Consider the following 19,807-nt stretch of genomic DNA (forward strand, 5'->3'; position numbering starts at 1 on the left):
GAGGACAAAAACAGATCCCTGGGTGTATTAGTGGATACTTACCTATAAACTCATATTTATCAACCACGAAGATGTTATCAATCACTAATGTATCAGGTTGTTAGGGACAGGCATGCTGCTACATGTTGCCACTTTAAGTAATGAGGATGACCACATTCACTTGTCTGACTCTCCTCACCCCAAGACATGATAGATTTTCTTATTTATTCTTTTTCCTTTCAGAGTTCTAAAGCTATTTAAAGGTATGTTGGATAACATAGCTCATCAATAAAATTTATAACTATTATTTATTTAATTAGTTGATGCCAAATTCTTTCCAAATATTATTAATTTTGCATATGGGAAAATAAATAAAAGTATATATATAAGCATATATATATATTAAATAATGAAGTAAATAATAAAGACATACAAAACTATTATAATATTTAAGTTATAAGAAAGTTTAGAGACACTTCCAACCCATAATATATAGTAATAGTCTTCACTTGTTTCCAAACACTATCTCATATCCTTCAGTTCATTGCAGATATTAAAGTCTTTTACTAATCATTTTTTTCATATTTTTCCTTAACATAAAAGTTAAATCCACTCCTTTAGGCAATAAACCAAATTAATCTTTCTCTTCAATAATCATAGAAAGAAGGTTTTCCAGATACCTTATACTTGAAAGTTACTCACAAATTCTTCCTAGAATTGTTTCTATAAGAATTCCTCCTAATATATCACTTATGACAGTTCTGAAGAGGAAGAAGTTTCGCATCACCTTTCTTCTCTCCTTTCCACAGAACCCTCACAAATCCTTGTAAATCACCAATAAAACATTCACAATCTCACTGACTCTATAGGGAGATGAACATTCACATCAAGATATTTCTCAACTGTCACTTCTGAACTTTCAGCACAAACTACATCTCTCAGCATTCCTTTTGGTTCTGAGCAGTTTTCATATATTTTCTGCTAGAAAGGTAGTAAAAACTAGAGGTGTGCTATTTTTATTGTTAAGTCATTCAACCATTTTCCAGTCCTCGTCTCTTTATCATGTTTAGACGGATGTCATGGAAGGCTTTGTAAAAATACCTTCTAAACACATGTACTATATTTTTCAGTAATACCGGGTTAGTAGCCCTATCCAAAAAGAAAATGAGATCAGTCTGGTTTAACCGGTTTTTGTTGAGCCCACACTGGCTCATAATAATCACTCTTTCACCTTCCAAGTGCTCATAAAATATGCCTTTAAGAATATATTCTAAAATTTTGCAACCACAAAGGTCAAACTCATTGACCTATACTCTAAATTCCTCTTCCTTTAAACACTAGAACTTTGATTCCAATCCTATAACAACTTTTCTGTTCACTACAGATTTTCACAGTTCACTGTAATCTCCTTAACATTCATAGAATATTACTTGGAGAGTTGCTTTTCCAGGTCTGGTAATTTGAACTTATTAAGGGCAGCTAAGTATGTTCATAATATCTCTGTGATACCTCTCAAATGTAAAATTCTATCCTAATCATCTCCTACACCATCAAATTCCACTAATTGCAAAAACTGACTGTAATATCTGCTCTCCAGGTTTAACTTGAACTCTAAGATGAAGATGAATTCCAGTGTGCAAATCCCTAACAGGAATATTGAAGTGAAAGAAGTAATAGAAAGGAGATACATATCTCCCTTCTATTACTATATATCTATATCTATATCTAGATGCATATAGATAAATTAAGAACATAGTATTATGCTATATAATATATCTATCTATATCTATATCTATCTATATCTATATCTATATCTATCTATCTATCTATCTATCTATCTATCTATCTATCTATCTATCTATCTATCTTTCAACTATAGATTTGGGACATAGTTATAGCCAAAAAAGACATGATCCAGCCACAGAAAGCCTTCCAAAGCAAAGCATGGCAGTGAAAGTGATTTACAGGTCTATGGAGTAAGCCTTTGAAAGCTGACTTTGTTCATGATCAACTTCTTGGAAATCTGTCATGTGGGATTTCTCAGTGGAAGAGTAGGACCTCAGATTCATATTTTTATTAATACTCTCTGTTTCACTAAAAATCCAACATCATCACCTTTATCAGTTACTGGGGATTCAATCTACAGTGAAGATTAAAGAATATTAAATTTCTACTCAAATTATTTCTAAGCCATTGAGATTCTCCAGTGGTTCTGCCAGCCAAATACATGTTCTGACAGGCCCTACCTATTGGAAGGTGTTGAGCAGGTAACTAATGTCTTTCATTGTCTAAGGATGGAACCAACTAAATTGGGAGAAGTTGATTACCATAAGGGTGGCCACTGAGAAATGAAGTTCATTGATTGTAGCAACTCATGGCACACTGCACAGAACCGTAGCTCTTATATATGTCCAAGTCTTATCAATGATGCTTGTCTTTTGTCTCTAATAACCTGATGACTTTGGGAGAGTCCCTTAACCTACTGGACTGGTTGCCTTATATGTGAAATAAAGGATTTCATTTACATAACCTTTGGCTCCTTTTCATCTCTGAATATATCATTATATCTTCCTATGATCAAGAAGCCACTTCCTAAGATATAGTAATGTTGAAATTACTGAAAGGGCTTTCCATAGTGATAAATAATGGATTTTTTTGAATATAGAAATAAGAATATAATGCACTCCATAAAGAAATACTCATATGTGGTACTGTGTAATAATACAAAGTAATATGGGCCTTACTAGAAAATAAATGTTGAGTATAACTGGAATATTTTAATAGAATTCTTAGGCTATATGCCTATCTTTTATCCTGAATTTGCATCCCATTCTGTGGCAATGATGAATAATCACGACAATCTAGATACTCAATCATCATAGTGACCTTGAGTAGAACATGGTGGGGGGGAGATCAGTTCTTAATCTCTGCCCTAATGAAAGGTATTTTAAATTTGTGGCAATTATAGTTTTTAACTAGATCAGTAGATACTGTCATCACAGGAATATTTTATAATCATACATAGCCATTCATACTTATTTTGAATTTGAATTAAAACAGTATTATTAACTTATCTCAGTCGCAGTTGCTGAATTTTAAAAATTCAGGTTCTAAGATGAACTACTATTTCAAACCCTTTAGTATTCTCCAGTAAGAATTTATATTTTAATTGTATGAGAATTGGGCTGGTTTTCATAAAATTTAGAGAGAAAGAAACCTTAGAAGCTATCAATTTGCTTTGGGAAACAGGAATCCTATTAAGGTCTTGGATCAAGGTAGGAAGCAACCAGGGTTCTCAGAAGGGAGGATTCAAAATATCAACTTTGTTTACTTCAGTGCCCTGCCCAGGCTGGCCTCTGGCCTTGTTTACTTGAGATAGTCTGCTTTCTATTACCTTTCTTTTTTCTTTTTTTAAAAAACATCACCAACATGTTGTTTCTTGTGGTTTATTTGATCTCAGCAGAGCTTTCTTAGTGCTTGGATACTTCTTTGATGCCATTTTATTATAAACAATAAATCCTATTGAATTTTCAATGAATGCAGTTTAAATGTAGAGTGATTTGATTTTTGTTTTTAGAAACCTGAAAGCTTCAGGGTGGAGTTTTTAGCTTCATGAAGCAGAGCTGTGCACACATACATGCATGCATGTTCTTTCCGTTTTCTTTGTCATGGACTGGTTTCTTAATTGTTTTGACAGAAGGTGAATAAATGTGGCATTTTCCTACCATAGCCCCTCGCCAGGCTGAGACATATGGATCTTCAGGCCCATCTCCAGAACACAATGATTTGGGAGGAGCAATAGTCTCTTGTAAAGACAGAGAACTTTTCTGCATTTGAAACTAGCAAATTTAGCAGAAATAGGAAGTGGCAAGAATATTAATGTGATTCTATTTCTTTTGACTAGAGATATGAGCAGAATTCTTAATTTGTCATTATTCCAGAGCCAGTTTAGATATTTATATTACTAACAGCTCAAGACTCACTGAAAATTCTTAATGAAACCTGACTCCAAATCCATCAGGCTTCTGTACAATGGTCATTTGGAATGAAGCTGATCTTTCTAAAGCTTCTCTTTGGGCTCTGACTATGATTATAGGAGGTCAACTGTCTATCATTTTCCAGAATGAAACAGAATCTGACTCTAACAACTTGGAGGGTTGTTGCCACAATGTCTATCAATGATCTTTCCAGAATGCTAGATGATGATTAGGATCATAGGTTCCAATAATGGTTCATGTGAATGGTTGGGGAAGAGGATGGACTGTGTTAAATCATTTTAGTTTTCAGCTCTCATTCCATTTTGGTGGTGTGCCCTGTGTCCCTGCAGTTGCTGTAAAGCTGAAGCCTAACATTTCTATGACTAGTTTAAAATCGTCATGGTTCAGAAATTGGTTCAGAAAAAAGATTTGCATTCAATTTTTTTTTTCTAAAATATACTGGCTGTGTGACCCAGGGATTCTGGAAACTAAACGTATAGAGCAATTGCTGATATAGTGGAGGGAGTTATATCACTAGGAGTTTTTGGAACAAATGAAATCTCAGGTCCAGCCAACTAAAAGACTAGTGGAAAATAATTCCAAACTGCCCATCAACAATAAAAAGAACCATTTTACCTAGATATCTGGGCAGGGGATTACCATTCATTTAATAATTCACTTCATTTTGGTCATGCTTATGCAAAATAAGTGTTCCTCTTGAATATACTTACCTTTTATCATTCAAAAAGTCTATTTCTTTGATAAGCAGGCTGATTTCAGAAAAACCTGGAAAGACTTACATGAATTGAAGCTAAATGAAGTGAGTAGAACCAAGAGAACATTGCACACAGCAACAAGATCATGTGATGATCAACTATAATGGACTTGGCTCTTTTCAACAAAGAGGAGATTCAAGGCAATTCTAATAGATTTATGACTGAAAGTGACATCCACATATATAGAGAGAAAACTATGGAAACTAAATGTGAATCAAAACATTATATTTTCACTTTTCTATTGTTGTTTATTTGCTAGTTTTTTTCCCCTTTTGATCTGATTTTATTTGCAGAACATGACAAATATGGAAATGCATTTAGAAAAAATTGCATATGTTTAACCTATATTACATTGCATGTAATTTTGGAGAAGGGGGAGGGAAGAGCAATTTGGAACACAAGGTTTTGCAAAAGTGAATACTGAAAACTAGCTGTTTAGGTATTTTGAAAAATATTAAAATAAAAAATCCATATCTTGCCTACTTTTGATAGCTAGATCTGCTGTCGTTATTTTCTTCTCTCGAGATTTTTGTGACACCTCTCTCTTACCTGTCCAACTATAAATTCTCAGTCTTCTCTAATGATTCTTTATCCAGATTATACCCTCTAACCATAATTGTTTCTTAAGACACTATCATGGGCCCTCTTCTCCTTCCTCTCTATTATTTCACCTGGTATTTCACCCGCTCTTATAATTTTTGATTCTGATCTCTACACAGATGACTCTCAGATCCACTTGTCTAGCCTTGAGAGCTCTTCTGATCTCCAGTCTTGTATCTCCAATTGCCTTTTAGACATCTTGAACTGGATATCTTGAAGATATCTTAAACTCAACAAGTACAAAACTTAGAAGACCCAAATTTTTTTCTCTCTTCTGAACTTCCCTATTATTGTTGTCCTTGTCATCCATGCTTATATGTCTCCTTGTCCTCCTTCACTCCTCTCTCTCATCACATTCCCATCCCTGCTATATCCAATTAGTGGTCAAGTGCTTCATTTCCACCTTTATAATATCTCCTGTGTAAACCCCCATCTGTTGTCTCACAATACCATCACCATAATATAGTTCCCTATTACCTCATACCTGGATTATATCAATAACTTTTGGGTTGTTCTCTCTACCTCATATCTTCCTCCATGTCATCTTTCACTCACCTGTCAGATTACTTTTCCTAAAGGCTTTCCTAAAACCTGATTGTATCACAACCATATTGAAGAATCAGCTTCAGTGGCCTTTTATCATCTTCAAGATCAGATATAAAATTCTCTGGTTTTTTTAAATCCTTCAAACCTGTATCCTTCTACCTTTTCCTATTTTACTTCCTTCCAAACACAAAGTGACTCCTTATATCTATTTCCTATCTTTTCTGGCTTTTAAATCTCAATTAAATTTCCACTTTTTGTTAGAAGTCTTTCTCAGTCTTCCTAAATTACAGCACCTTTCTTTTGAGGTTACCCCCAATTTTTACAAACACACTCAAACACACCCACACACTTTTTTGTGAGTAGCCATTTGCATATCCTCCCCAGGTAGATTGGAAGCTTCTTGAGAACAAATCCACTGGATCTTGTTTTGTTTTGCTTTGCTTAGATTTGGTTTGATTTCCCAATACTTAGTACAGTGTCTGACACACTGTAGGCACCTAACAAATGCTAGTTAACTAACTACCCTCTTTCTTCCTATTGTCCCTCTTCAAGTTCTAAGGATTCCATCTTTCTATTTTTTAATGACTCTTTTTTCCTTAAAGTAGATTTTCTCTTCCCTTCTTCTTTTATGGGTGAATTTCCATTCCTTATTCCTCATATTAACACCTACATTTGAAAGTTTCTTTAATTTTCTTTATCTAGTAGAATTGGGATATATCAGTAGAGTCAAAGAATTTTCAAATTAGAAGGCATTTCAAAAATTCTCTAATTTAACCACATCATCCATGTAGATATTTTCTTTCTCTGTTTAAACACTTTCAGTAATGAAGAGTTCACTACGTAATGAATAAATCTGAATTATTGACAGTTATTTATGCCAGTGACATAAAGGACTGTTTCAAATGAATGAAAAACCATTTATTAAGTGCTTATTATGTGCTGAGTACGGTGCTAAACTTCTTGAAACTGAAGATTTACAGAAGCCCCTGACCTAGCCACTCTTGTGAACACAGTTGGTAGAGATAATTTATAACTCATTAAAAATGGTTCGCATTTTCCAAAAGCATTTGTACACTCCACCAAAAGATACAGCATATTTTGCCAGTAGTCAAAATTTAGTTTAGTTTTAATCTAGGGTGACTTTCTAATATTTATGATTTATATATTTATTTTGTCACTGTTTCTCAGTTGCTGTTCTGAAATTGAGAACCTAGGTCTTAATTGGATCTGAAAAAGTACAAGCAGTTCATGGTGATAGCCACGAACAGACATGATGTATTTCTGGAGGCCTACCACTGTGCTTGGGAATACATCAATCTTTGTGGTTTGGGGTAGGTGTTCCTGCTACAGATCATTGCAATACATCAGGTAACACTTCAAGGCTTTTCTATTGCTGTTTGCTATATGGTTATGGGGAGAACAGTAGAACAGCAAGTTTCTAATTGTCTCATAAGCCAATATGCTTCTTTTATGTGTTTTCCGTGCTTTGTAGTAAGACTCAGTCACACTGTTCTGCATAAACATAGTATGAAGCTTTTTGAAGTTACATTTTTACTGGAAGACAATAGGGAGTCCCCAGCAGTTTCCAAGAAACATTGCTTTGCTATATGCAAAGGATAGAAATTTTGGGAACTAGTATTCCTATCAGTGGACAGGACTTAGATCTCCTAAAATAATCCCTAGTGTTCAGGCTATGACTTTAATAAGGGAAACACATGTACCTATTGTCAGATAGTATAGGAATTTCTGTCCATTTACACGTTTCCTTATTATGGGAAAAGAAAAGAGAGTTAGGGACCATGTGCCCAGTCTTTTGCCCATCTCAGTGTCTTAACAAAATCTACCAGTAAAAAAAAATGACACCTAATGATCAATGGCAGAGGGAGACAAGTGGAGAGAACATCCTGGGAAGAATTTTAAAAATCATTATTTACACTAAGATTACACCCAGATCTAAGAGACCAGAAAAGAAACAGCCAAAAGATTATACACTTGAATAAGTATGAAGATAATAACTTGTTTGATGGGCAGGGCCTAGAGAAGGAAAGGGAAAGAGATTCCATACAGGCTTTAATTTTGGTTGTGTGTTTTAAATGGGAAAATTGTTTCTATGACTGAGCACTGAGGGTTTACTGCTATCTTTAATATTTATAAGGAACTTTAGTTATTTGTCCAAGATTATGTGCTTAGGAACTTGGAGTCAGGAAAACTTGAATTCAAATGTAGCCTAAGATTTACCCTCTTTCTTACTATTGTCCCTCTTCAAGTTCTAGGGACTCCATCTTTCTATTTTTAAATTTTTTAATTTTAATTTTTAATGACTCTTTTCCCCTAAAATAGATTCTCTCTTCCCTTCTTTACTAGCATGTGACCCAGTGCAGATCATTTTAGTGCCATTTGCCTCAGTTTCCTCAAATGCACAATAGAAATCATAATAGCACTATTTCCGAGGGTTGTTGAGAAGATCAATTGAGACCAGATTCGTAAAGTTGTTAACAGAATACCTAAAACAAGTAGGCTCTTAATACATTTTTATTCCTTTCTCTGGATTCTACTATAAACATTTGAATTTTTTTTTATTCTTTGAGTTGTCATGACAATACTAGCCATATTCCAGTTCAAGATGTTGATAGTTTCATAGTTTCTTATTCATTCTACCTGTATGTGCTAGAGTTTGGACCAAACCAAAAAATGATCATTTCTTTTTGAATAGTGATGTGTTCATTCAAGTCATAAAGTGTTGAAACTATAATGAGACAGAGATTATTTAGTCCAATCTTCCCATTTCCTGGATGAAAAAACTGAGATCTAGACAGTAGAAGTTACTTATGCAAAGTCACAATTAGTGGCAGAATTGGGATTGTAATTAGGTTTCCTTTTCATCAATTTAGCACTATTTCTCTTATTCCATACTGACATTCATCTTATTCTTAAGAGCTCTTCCTTCCTTTCCTGCTGTCAGCAGGCAGCTTTAATATGGGAGAGAAGCTGATTCCTCATTAAGGCAGCAAATGTTGCCTTTTTGCCCTCAGAGTTTAACTGCCCTGTCCCCCATTTTGTATTCTATTGGTCGTTGAGTATTTTTACATTTTTCACTGATCCACACTGCTACCTTGGGAAAAATAATTGCTTTATTTTAAATGAACTTATTATTTCATCATTATCTTATTTTATTCTACAATTATCATCAGAAATCTTGTGCTGAAAGCTTAAGTAATATGATTTTTTATGGAGGAGAGAAAAAAGGTTCAATGTTTTAACTTTATTGAGTACCTTTTGTCATGATCTGTTTTTAATTACTACTAATATGGTATGTATACCTATGGGTTATTTGTCAATGATATTTATTTCCTCCAACATCTGTCATCCAAGCAACTAGGTGCTAGAGACCACTGATGGATCTAATATAGAAAATCAAGCATTGAGAGAATGAATCTTAGTTGTAAAATTAATTTGGTGAATGCTCTGAGCATTGAGTCAATGTCTGTACCTTTGTGTTTTACAAATATAAGCATGAGGGAAAGAGCACTGACCAAATATAGATAAAATTTCTGAAGCCTTTTCTTTTTTCCCTTCTTCTCAGTGTGATAGAAAAGCTGGAATTTTATAGAACTTGTATCTCTGATTTTTCAAGGGTAGATTTTCCTTTTTCTGCTGTACAGCTACAGGTTTCTCTATATGTTTTAGAGCCAAAATCTTTTTATTATTTTTAAGTAGCTAAGATTTTTTAGGGTTTTTAAAATGCTTAAATTTCCTTCTTAGACCTATGAGAGCAAGTCCAAATGCCTCCAGGAGCCTTTAGAAAAATTGTGACATTTAGTTCATTGTTTGAATGGTCTGTCCGACTCCTAAACAGGGTTGCTGCTATAGCAAGCTGCTTTAGCACACATGTGATTAGCATTTAAGAAAAGCCAGGCAGTGGTGACACAAGAATGAAGAAACAAAGAAAATTCAAGCCATTTTATCTGTTCTTCCCAGGTCACTTCAGAGGGTATTAACATTTAAATCCAAAATTTCTCCATCACCTTCTATAGAATTGCTGCACCTATGGGAGGAACTAAAGCACTTCTCCTCTTGGTTTCTTTACAGTATCTTGTACTGTATAAAGTCACAATTTACTTTAAGTTGCATTTTCTTTAATTAAATTGAGTTCCTCAAACTTTCATTAAATAACTACTATTTGCTTTCTAAATAGAAGAGAAAGATTACCTAACTGTGCAGAAAGAGACTAGAGTCTTTATGAAATTGTACATTGTATAATAAATTCATTTTAAAACTTTATATAAGAACAGAAAAGATCGTGAATTTAATCATGTCTTTCATGTAACCTGGCAACCTTTAGACTTCAGGGTTTGATTTTCAAAATTTATTTTTTTAAAAAAATCATAGGCTCATAGATTTAGAACAGGAAGAGATTTTAGATGCCATATATAATCAGATGAAGAACTGAGGCCCAAAGAAGTTTGCTCACACAGGTAGTAAGTAGCAAAGTCAGCATTTAAAGCAAGGTTTTCTGATTTCAAATCATATCTTCTTTCCCCTGTTCCCACATTCCCTTTATCACTTTGAGGGGAAAACTTTTTAAAATATCCACCTAAAGTATTGTTGAATGGATTCCACAAATCCTTGTTAGACTACGGAATTTCAATAGTAAACTTTGGTCAAATACATGTTGAGTATGAAGGCATCAAACAAAAACATCATGCATTTTAAATCACAAATTTCATATTTTTCTATTTATTAGCACTGCTTTTCAGAGTATGTAGAGTTTAGTGGCAAGCAATTATTGAATATTTTTTACTAATTTTTTTCCTGAATGGAACTGAATTGCTTGTGAATTCATAAAGATGTGACATCAAATTAAGTTTTGTATTCTAGGGAATATCAGCATCTACAGAGAATTGCATCTTGGAGGAAGGAATTCCTTTTTCATCAGAGGAACATAAACCCACATAATCTGAGTTAATGTCCAATAGACAAATCTGTAACTGGGTGTCTCCTTTTTGCTAAACTATTAAGAGGATCAATCGGTAGGGGGAGATATATTCTAGAAATAAGGAAATTTTGAGCATATTCTCATCATGTTGTTCCTCAGACATTGTTTTAAGAGTACATTAAACGCAAGCATCCCAGCAGGGGTTGAATAAAAGGGTTTCTTTATCCTGGGCTTCATAGGTTTGCTAACCATTTTAAAGATGATGTTGTGAATGTTAAGTAGGGAAGGGAGAAAGGGCAAGCTGTTGTTCAGTTACAGAAATCTGCTAATCTGTTGCCTTACACTACTACATATATGGAAGGTATGATATCTTTAGGATGACAGTTTTGATTTTGAAAAACAGACAAATTCATTAATAATTGCTGAGCTTTATACACATATAAGGGAGATTACAACTATTGTACATCTGTGAGGGCTTCCTTTTCTCTTGGGGATAAGTGCTAGCCTCCAAATCTGAAGCAGCCCTGTTGCCACTGAATTACACTAAAGATGCTGGTGTTGCCCATAACAACAGTTGCTAGGCGACCTTTGCTAGCATGTGGAGGGATTGAAATCACTGCAGATCATGGTACTATTTATCATCATATACCAACCGTCTTGTTTAGGAAAGGTCTGACACACATATTGAGCATGCACGTGATAGAAATGTCATACGAACATTGAAAAAGGAAAGCATTTGGAGAAAGCATGGTAAATCATAAATTGGTGTCATGCTACATGTTATCTCGTCTCGGTTTTTTGTGATTTCTAGCTAAAACTTTCACCAGAACATTGCAGGTATTTAGGGTTAAGTATTTGACAATTCTCCTTCTAATAGGGAAATTCTCATAGGTGAAGAAAAAAATATAGTGGGCAAAAAATAAGGAAGATGTTTTTGTTACATCTGTAACACAATAGTGATTGCTTAGGAATGGAAAATGTACATGTAATATATTTACAGTATAATGTATCTATATTGTAATATAGTTACAATAAACAGCTTAAGTGAAGACTTAATATAGAGAATAGTGGATGAGAGACAGCGGAAGACAGTAGGGCAGAGAACCAATCTCAAAGCCAGGAATTTCAGAACCAAGGAGGCAGGTTCTGCCTTTGATCTGTACTAGCTGTGAGACTCTGGGCAAGTCACTTTAGATTCTCAAAACTTAGGAAACTCTCTCAGGAACATTGCTGACCAACTAAAAGGTTTTTCACTTGGGAATTCTCTCCACTAATGAAATCACATGTTCAGAATTTCTCCCTATGGCTTTTCTAAATCAATAGATAGTTTGAGTCAGGGAACACTAAACAGCTAATGATGTCATTTATTTACTTTCTAAACTAAAAAGCCCTATCCCAGTCCTGGTTTGTGTGCTCATTACTTTGCCAACTCATTCTATCATAAAAGTCTTCCTTGTTAATTGAACAGATTATCTAGTTGTAATTAGAACCAAAATAAGTGTTTTTACATAGGAACAAACCTCTTTGAGTCCAGCAAATGCTGGATAGGAATCTTCCCTTTTCCATTACAATTCTAACTGTCTAATCAATAGTCTCAGTGGTTGGGTTGAGGCTCATGTGGTGTGGTGAAGTGACTGAAGTGACAGATCAATAGAAATGTGATTGACTTTACCCAATCACTTTTTAATTTTTTTTTAAAAAGGTCTTAACAAGTTTTATCCACTTAGAATAACATTTATAATAATTAAGGAAAATCCCACAACTTTGGTGACCAGAAGAGACCTTCCACTTTAGGATTTTCAAATTGCTAGATCCCTTTCAGAAAGCTACTTCTGAAACAAATAGGAAGAAAATTAAAGTTAATCCCAGGTAATTTCTGTTTTCTTAATGTAAGGACTACACTTAGGTAACATTTTTACAGGTCACAAGCAGGGCTGAAAGTAGATTTAAATCAATAAAAATACTATTGAATCTTTCTTAAGAAAAAAAATGATAAAAGATAGTTCCCAAAATGGAAACAAAAAGGATTGTGTCTCTGCTATGATGTGAATAAATCCTAGACTACAATTTTATCTCTCAATTACCTCCATGATATCCTAATTTCTGGTATTCATAGAACAAGTCCTAGAAAGGGTCTTATTAGATTTTCTGGCCCATTCCAGTGATGTTCCAGGGAATCCATTCCTAACAGCCAGAGGAGAGCCAATTGTTGAATTGTCTTGTAAACATTTATATTTCAAATCAGCAAATCCTACAAATCATTAATTTGGAGTCTGGCTGATAGTCTGGATTTTTTAAAGTAATGGAGAAATTTTTAATAATGGAGATTAGGCTTAACAGTGTATCATGCATAAGTTTTTGGAGAACTAGTTATTAAATAACTACTAGCATTTTCCTGCTTTTTATTAAGGCTCATTTTCAAACTAACTCCAAAAGATGAAAATTGACCCTACTTTGGGAAAAAAATAAAGCCACATGTAAATCTTTTCAAACAGGATCTAGAACCTTTATTGCTTCCATCGTTATTAGGAAGGACAAGGCATTATATTATCACACTTCTGTGTGATTTTTTTATATTTAGTAATATATATTTTTTGTTTTATTGCTCAATAATGGGGGGAGAGAATGTGGAACTAAAAATAAAAATGTTTAAAATTGTTTTTACATATAATTGGAAAATATTTTTAAAACATTTATTTGCTTTGTAAAATGAATATAAATCTGAGGGACAGTCATATTAGATGGAGAATAAAGAAGCTAACATGTAAATCCTGAAATATTGGAATATATGGCCAGAAGGATGACAGGAGAACTTTCTGGAGAAGTCTTTAAAAGATTTCAGTAGAATAATTTATTTTATTAGGTGACATTCTTTCCTCATCCTTCTTCCATGGGCATAGAGTCAAAGGTCTAGAACTGATAAGATCTTATAGATCATTTTATCCAACCTCATTCTTTTAGATAAGGAAACTGATACCTAAAGAGACTGAATGACTTGTCCGTATAGATAAGCAAGTGATAGGGCTGGGATTTAAATCCAGCCTGGAATCTGATTTGGGGTCTTCAGGGTTCAAATCCAGCATCCTTTTCTTAGAAATATGCTGCCTTCTGTAGTGATGATTTGGGTAGGCTTTTCTTCCTGAAGCAATGTCCCCTTGATACATTCACACTGAAACTTAGAATGAAAATTATTTATCTCACATCCACTATTAATATTCTATCCCCCCCCACATAAGTCAATGAATAAATGAGTATTATCAAGTACCTCTTATGTACCAGGCAATGAGCTAGGCCAACAATGAAGGGGTGTGTGTATGCTTATACATATATGTACATGTAGCATATATTAGAACTTCTTAAAGTTTTTCCATTTGTGGTCCCTTTTTAATCTTAAAAGTTTTATGTGACACTAGACTTATAGGTATATAAAATAAGAATACAAATCAAATATTTACTGATAATGAATCAAAAATATTTTAAAACAATTCTTCAATATACATGTAATTCTATCATTTATTAAAGATAAAAGCCTACCAATGAGACAGATGTACTCATTTATTTTTAAATAAAAAATTAAATCTTGGTGGAATATTTGATATCTTTAACTATTGCCAATTTTTTTTGCAACTCTCACATTCAATTACGCAACCCTAACCCACGGTTTAAGAAGCTTTGGTATATGTTATACATGCAGTATATTTATATATAATATATATGTTACATACACATCAACATACTCTACAAATAATTGATTTATGGTTTTGTCAATTGTGAAGACTTAAAGTGATAAAGAAAATTTCATTAATGCAAATTAAATTTAAAAGTGTTGTGAGGAAACTTTTGGAGCACTTCCCTGATTTTATAAGGTCTCATTTTCATACTTTTATGAGATTTCATTTCCACACTAACTTCAAAAGATGAAAATTGACCCAAATTTGGAAAAAAAAAACTCTTCCAAGAAGTATCTAGAATCTTATGGAATATAAATTTAAAAGAGTGTGGGAAGAACATTAGTCACTGTCTGTCTTACAATAATCTGTGATGGTAGCATTTGAGATACCTGTGAAGGTCTTTATCTGAATTAGACTGAAGTCATTATTTGATATCTGCCCTATCTGTATAGTATTACTATTTCCTTTTTAATAGAATGAACTAGTAACTCCCCATCTTTGCCATTCACTGAATATCCATCAGCTCTTATTTAAATCATTCTGCAGGTGAAGTTGAATGGATGTCCATCAATTGGAGAATGGTTGGGTAAATTGTGGTATATGAAGGTTATGGAATATTATTGCTCTGTAAGAAATGACCAGCAGGAGGAATACAGAGAGGCTTGGAGAGACTTAAATCAACTGTTGCTGAGTGAAATGAGCAGAACCAGAAGATCACTATACACTTCAACAATACTGTATGAGGATGTATTCTGATGGAAATGGAAATCTTCAACATAAAGAAGATCCAACTCACTTCCAGTTGATCAATGATGGACAGAAATAACTACACCCAGAGAAGGAACACTGGGAAGTGAATGTAAATTGTTAGCACTACTGTCTATCTACCCAGGTTACTTATACCTTCGGAAGCTAATACTTAATGTGCAACAAGAAAATGGTATTTACACACATATATTGTATCTAGGTTATATTGTAACACATGTAAAATGTATGGGATTACCTGCCATCGGGGGGAGGGAGTGGAGGGAGGGAGGGGATAATTTGGAAAAATGAATAAAAAAATTTAAAAAATCATTCTGCAGGTTCTTATGACACAATCAAAAGTATACAAGCTCATAGCTGTAGATCTGGAAGGATCATATACATCAATTAGAACAAAATTTTCATTTTATAGATGAGGAAAATGAGACATAAATAGAAGAAGTGATTTGCACAGAATAATATGAGTAGGAAGGAACAGAACTAAGATTCTAATTTCAGTCTTATGATTCCAAGTTCAGTGCTCTTTGCACTGATCTCTATTGACTGATATGAGTCATTTTAGCTTCTGGTAATTAAATATAATACTTCCTGAAGTATTATATTCCTGAACTAATCCTTAGATATGATATTTTGGAAGATTATTTTTTAACCTCTAGACATTGTCATTTTTACATCCAAGCTTTTCAGTTCAGGAAAAAAAAATCAGCTCTTATTAATCAAGATGACATCTGTCCACCCTGCTTAATGATTTTTGCTTGATATAATTAGGTCACTCTATTCTACTGTGTAAATATTACTTATTAAAATATGCCCATATGTAAAACAAATGTCATCAGTTAACACAATCCATTCTATTCCTTTTATTGGATAATTAACACTGTTTTATATAGATTCCCACTGTAGCTCCTTTTACTAAGGCAAGAACTCTTCTCTATTGCAAAGCATAATAGGCATTTGGAAAATGAAAGCTTCTTAGTCATTGGAAAGTTCAGAGGGTATATAATATGTGTCTCATAAACTTGCTTAAAGTTACTGTCAAAAATTATTATTATGTTGCACTTGGTGTCTTGATCTTTTTATAGGATTTTTTTCCTAGAGTAATCAATGCTCAGTGAATTTATAGGCTAATAACAAATTTCTATATTAATTTAATACACATCTTTCTTGTAGCTTTCATGTTTATAACATATATAACATAATAATGTATGAGTACCACTAATGGTTCAATGATAGCTATTGATTTCTCCTATAGTATTGAGTAATGCTGTGTACGGAAGGCATGAGGCCAATTTTTGATGATAGTGATGTCAAAGTATGATCAATGGACATCATAAGCAGGGCTTCCCAAGGCTTATTAGAGAAAGAAGACCTAAATCTGGTCTAATAGAAGCAGGCTTTTAGCAAGAAAGTTTATTTCTAATCTTTTAATCTTGTGAATTGAAATATTCATTGAGTAAGACACAATAGGTGGTAAAGATACACCCAAGTATATATATATGTATATGTGTGTGTGTGTATGTGTGTGTGTATGTGTGTGTATGTGTATGAATATATACTCATATATACACATATGTATATATTTAATATAGTTATATAAATATATGTAAAGTAAGTGTGTATTATAAATAGATTAGGTAGATAGAAAAGATAGATAGTAGATAGATAATAGATAGATAGATAGATAAGATAGATAATAGATAGAGCGGGCTTGTAATTTTACGTTATATTATACAGAAAGTATATATACTTTCTGGTAAGGGAAACTTTTTTCTTTTTTTTTTTTATTTTTTTTATTCATTTTTCCAAATTATCCCCTCCCTCCCTCCACTTCCCTCCCCCCGATGGCAGGTAATTAAGGAAACTTTTTTCACCAAGGCATATCAACAACAACTTCCTTAAAAAGTTACAGTAAGTTTTGGGAGATTGTGACTTACCCAGGATCATATGGTTAATATATGGTAAAAAATAGGAATTGAAGCCATGTGGATCTTCCTTATTCTGAGTCCACATTTCTATCTACCATATCTTTCTATTTTAGGAATACCTAAAATATTTCCTGTTCATTAATCTAGATAATAGGAATACCAGAAAAAAGCAGTTAAGGAAACATAATCCTCCCACCTACCACTCCTAGACTAAAGATAAGAAAAGGTAAGACTAAAACTTGCATATGACAAAAAGCACTACAAATAAATAAAAAGGCACTTCTCTTTGTCCTTGTTCATATATATATATATATATATATATATATATATATATATATATATATATATATATATATATATATATATATATATATATATATATGTATACCTAAAAGTAGTACTGATAGGTCAAAGGGTAGGTATCATTTAGTGACATTTGTATATTATTCCAAATTCTTTTCCAGAGTAGTTGAACCAATTCATCACTCTACCAATATTGTATTTGTGTGATTATCCAAACCTTGTAACAATGGCTGTTTCAGTTCATGTATCATGATAGTTAATTCAGCATTCTTGGATATGTGAAGACATTGGGAGACAATCTCTTTTCCAGAGTAAATAGGCTGTGCCCTGAGCTTGGCGTACCAACAATCCTTTGCATTCACCCTCTGGATGATCTTACTCTCTGGCAAAATCACATAATTATTCTATTGCTTTGAGCAGCACCAAGTGTTCTATGAGCTGGGACAAGCAGCAGACAAAGCTGGTCAAGTGCTGAATTAAAGCTATGAATTAAACTGGTCACATTTTGTTGCTTTTACCCCTCATTGTCAGGGCTACAACTGACTGGGTAGCCATTAATTCAAGTACTGAGATCTGCTTACCCTGAACCCACTGGGTCCCCCCACTGGGGCAGGGCCCTAGCTCATGTGTCTAATCTGCCATTTTGCTTTCAAGTCGTTTCCCTCCCTTTGAAATTACAAATGTTTGATTCCCAATTTTTCTGTCTCTGCATCCATAGGTTAGAGGCCACTTGGGTCTGGTTAATGGAGAGCTTTGGTTGCTAAACTTACTGATGGATGCATATGACCCTCTTAGCACAGGTGTTTCTGGCCAAAGGCCATGGGTACTATTAAAATGATATTTACAAGTACCCTAGGGCGGGATTATTAGAAACATGCCAGAAATAAGTTATGTTGCTCTTTAGTTTCTCTGATATCATTAGCTCCCTTGGCTGATTTTTCCTCCTCTATCTTCAACTTCTCTTAATTCTAGTACTATCCTTCTGGTTAATCATTTCCTGCATATAGTTTGCCTTGTATATACATTTTTGTCACGCATGTATTTTACTTTATATTTTTACAAGCATATTAACTTTTTAAATATACATTTCTTTTTAAAAGCATGTTGTGAGATAAAAATCAGAACAAAAAGGAAGAAGAAAATAAAACAGAAAAAAAGTAAATCCCTGCTTGTCTTTTTCAGAACTTGATTCTAGCTGCCATCATCTCACCCCATTATGTCCCTGAATTAGACTTTCTTCATACTCAGTTTAGCCTGCAGATAGGGACACAAATTTCTGTGGTCCCCATTTGTCTTTGGACATTATATTCTATTCTTGAGTGCTTAAAAAACCATGATGGAGAAAAAAATATAGGGTGGTAGGTAGAAATCAGAATCTGACAATAATTTTAAGTCACAAAATTTGATAAGTTGTTTTTCAGTTATGTCCCAACTTTTCATTAGAGTGTTTTTGGCAAAAATTCTGAAGTATTTTGCCATTTCCTTCTCTTGCTCATTTTATAAATGATCCGACTGAGGCAGATAGGGCTAAGTGACTTTCCCAACATCATATAGCTAGCAAGTTTTTGAGATGAATGTCTTCCTGACTCTAGGTCTGACATTCTAGCGCCAGCACTACTTAGCTATCCAGTATCTTCGTTGCATTTTCTATTTTTCCCTTTCAAGGAGTCCAAATCACAGGCTGATATTCTAAGTCCAGAGAACTGGAGAAAAGTGAAGTTCCCTAGAGAAAAAGAAGTATTGTGGGCTACTGTGAGTCCTTCATGTGTTATCTGCATTTTTATTATGGTATAAAAAAAGACTACCTAATGCTTAATATATTTACCATTCTCTGAAGTACTATGTAAGAGCTGGGGACTGCTTTATCCACATTTCAGAACCTAGCATAATTTAGGGATATAGCAGGTGCTTTATAAATGCCAATTGATTGCTTCACATGTAAGGACCATTTTTGAGAAGTCTTCTGAGATTTCCCAGAGACAATGCTAGGCAGAGGCAATAAAAGCCAAAGGTTTCTTGATTTGGGTTTGGGGGCACTTCCAAGATTATACCTAGATCATGTGAACCCCAAACCTAATTTGTACCACAGATTATATCTGAATAGACTATACTTTTCTTATTCCTAAATGTGAGACCTCCATAGATATTTCACCTCCCTCTCTTTACCTGTATCCCTTAAATACTCTAGCAAAAAGTGCTGGTACAACCATCTGATATTCATTTTTGATGTTCCCTAAATTCCAGAACTATAGAGATATCATGTGAGAATTTCCTGTGCACAAAGATTCTTCCTGTGTCCTTTCTCTTCCACTTTTGAACTTTGCATGTA

The 19,807-nt window shown here is 33.8% G+C and overlaps 1 protein-coding gene across 1 annotated transcript in view; it reads left to right on the top strand.

Moving 5' to 3' along the window:
- Positions 1-19,807, top strand: part of FRMD4A (FERM domain containing 4A) — a 733,796-nt gene that overhangs the window by 87,946 nt on the left and 626,043 nt on the right. The window lies entirely within an intron of this gene.

This window comes from Sminthopsis crassicaudata, chromosome 5 (assembly GCF_048593235.1).
Source record: "Sminthopsis crassicaudata isolate SCR6 chromosome 5, ASM4859323v1, whole genome shotgun sequence".
Taxonomy (NCBI): Eukaryota; Metazoa; Chordata; class Mammalia; order Dasyuromorphia; family Dasyuridae; genus Sminthopsis; species Sminthopsis crassicaudata.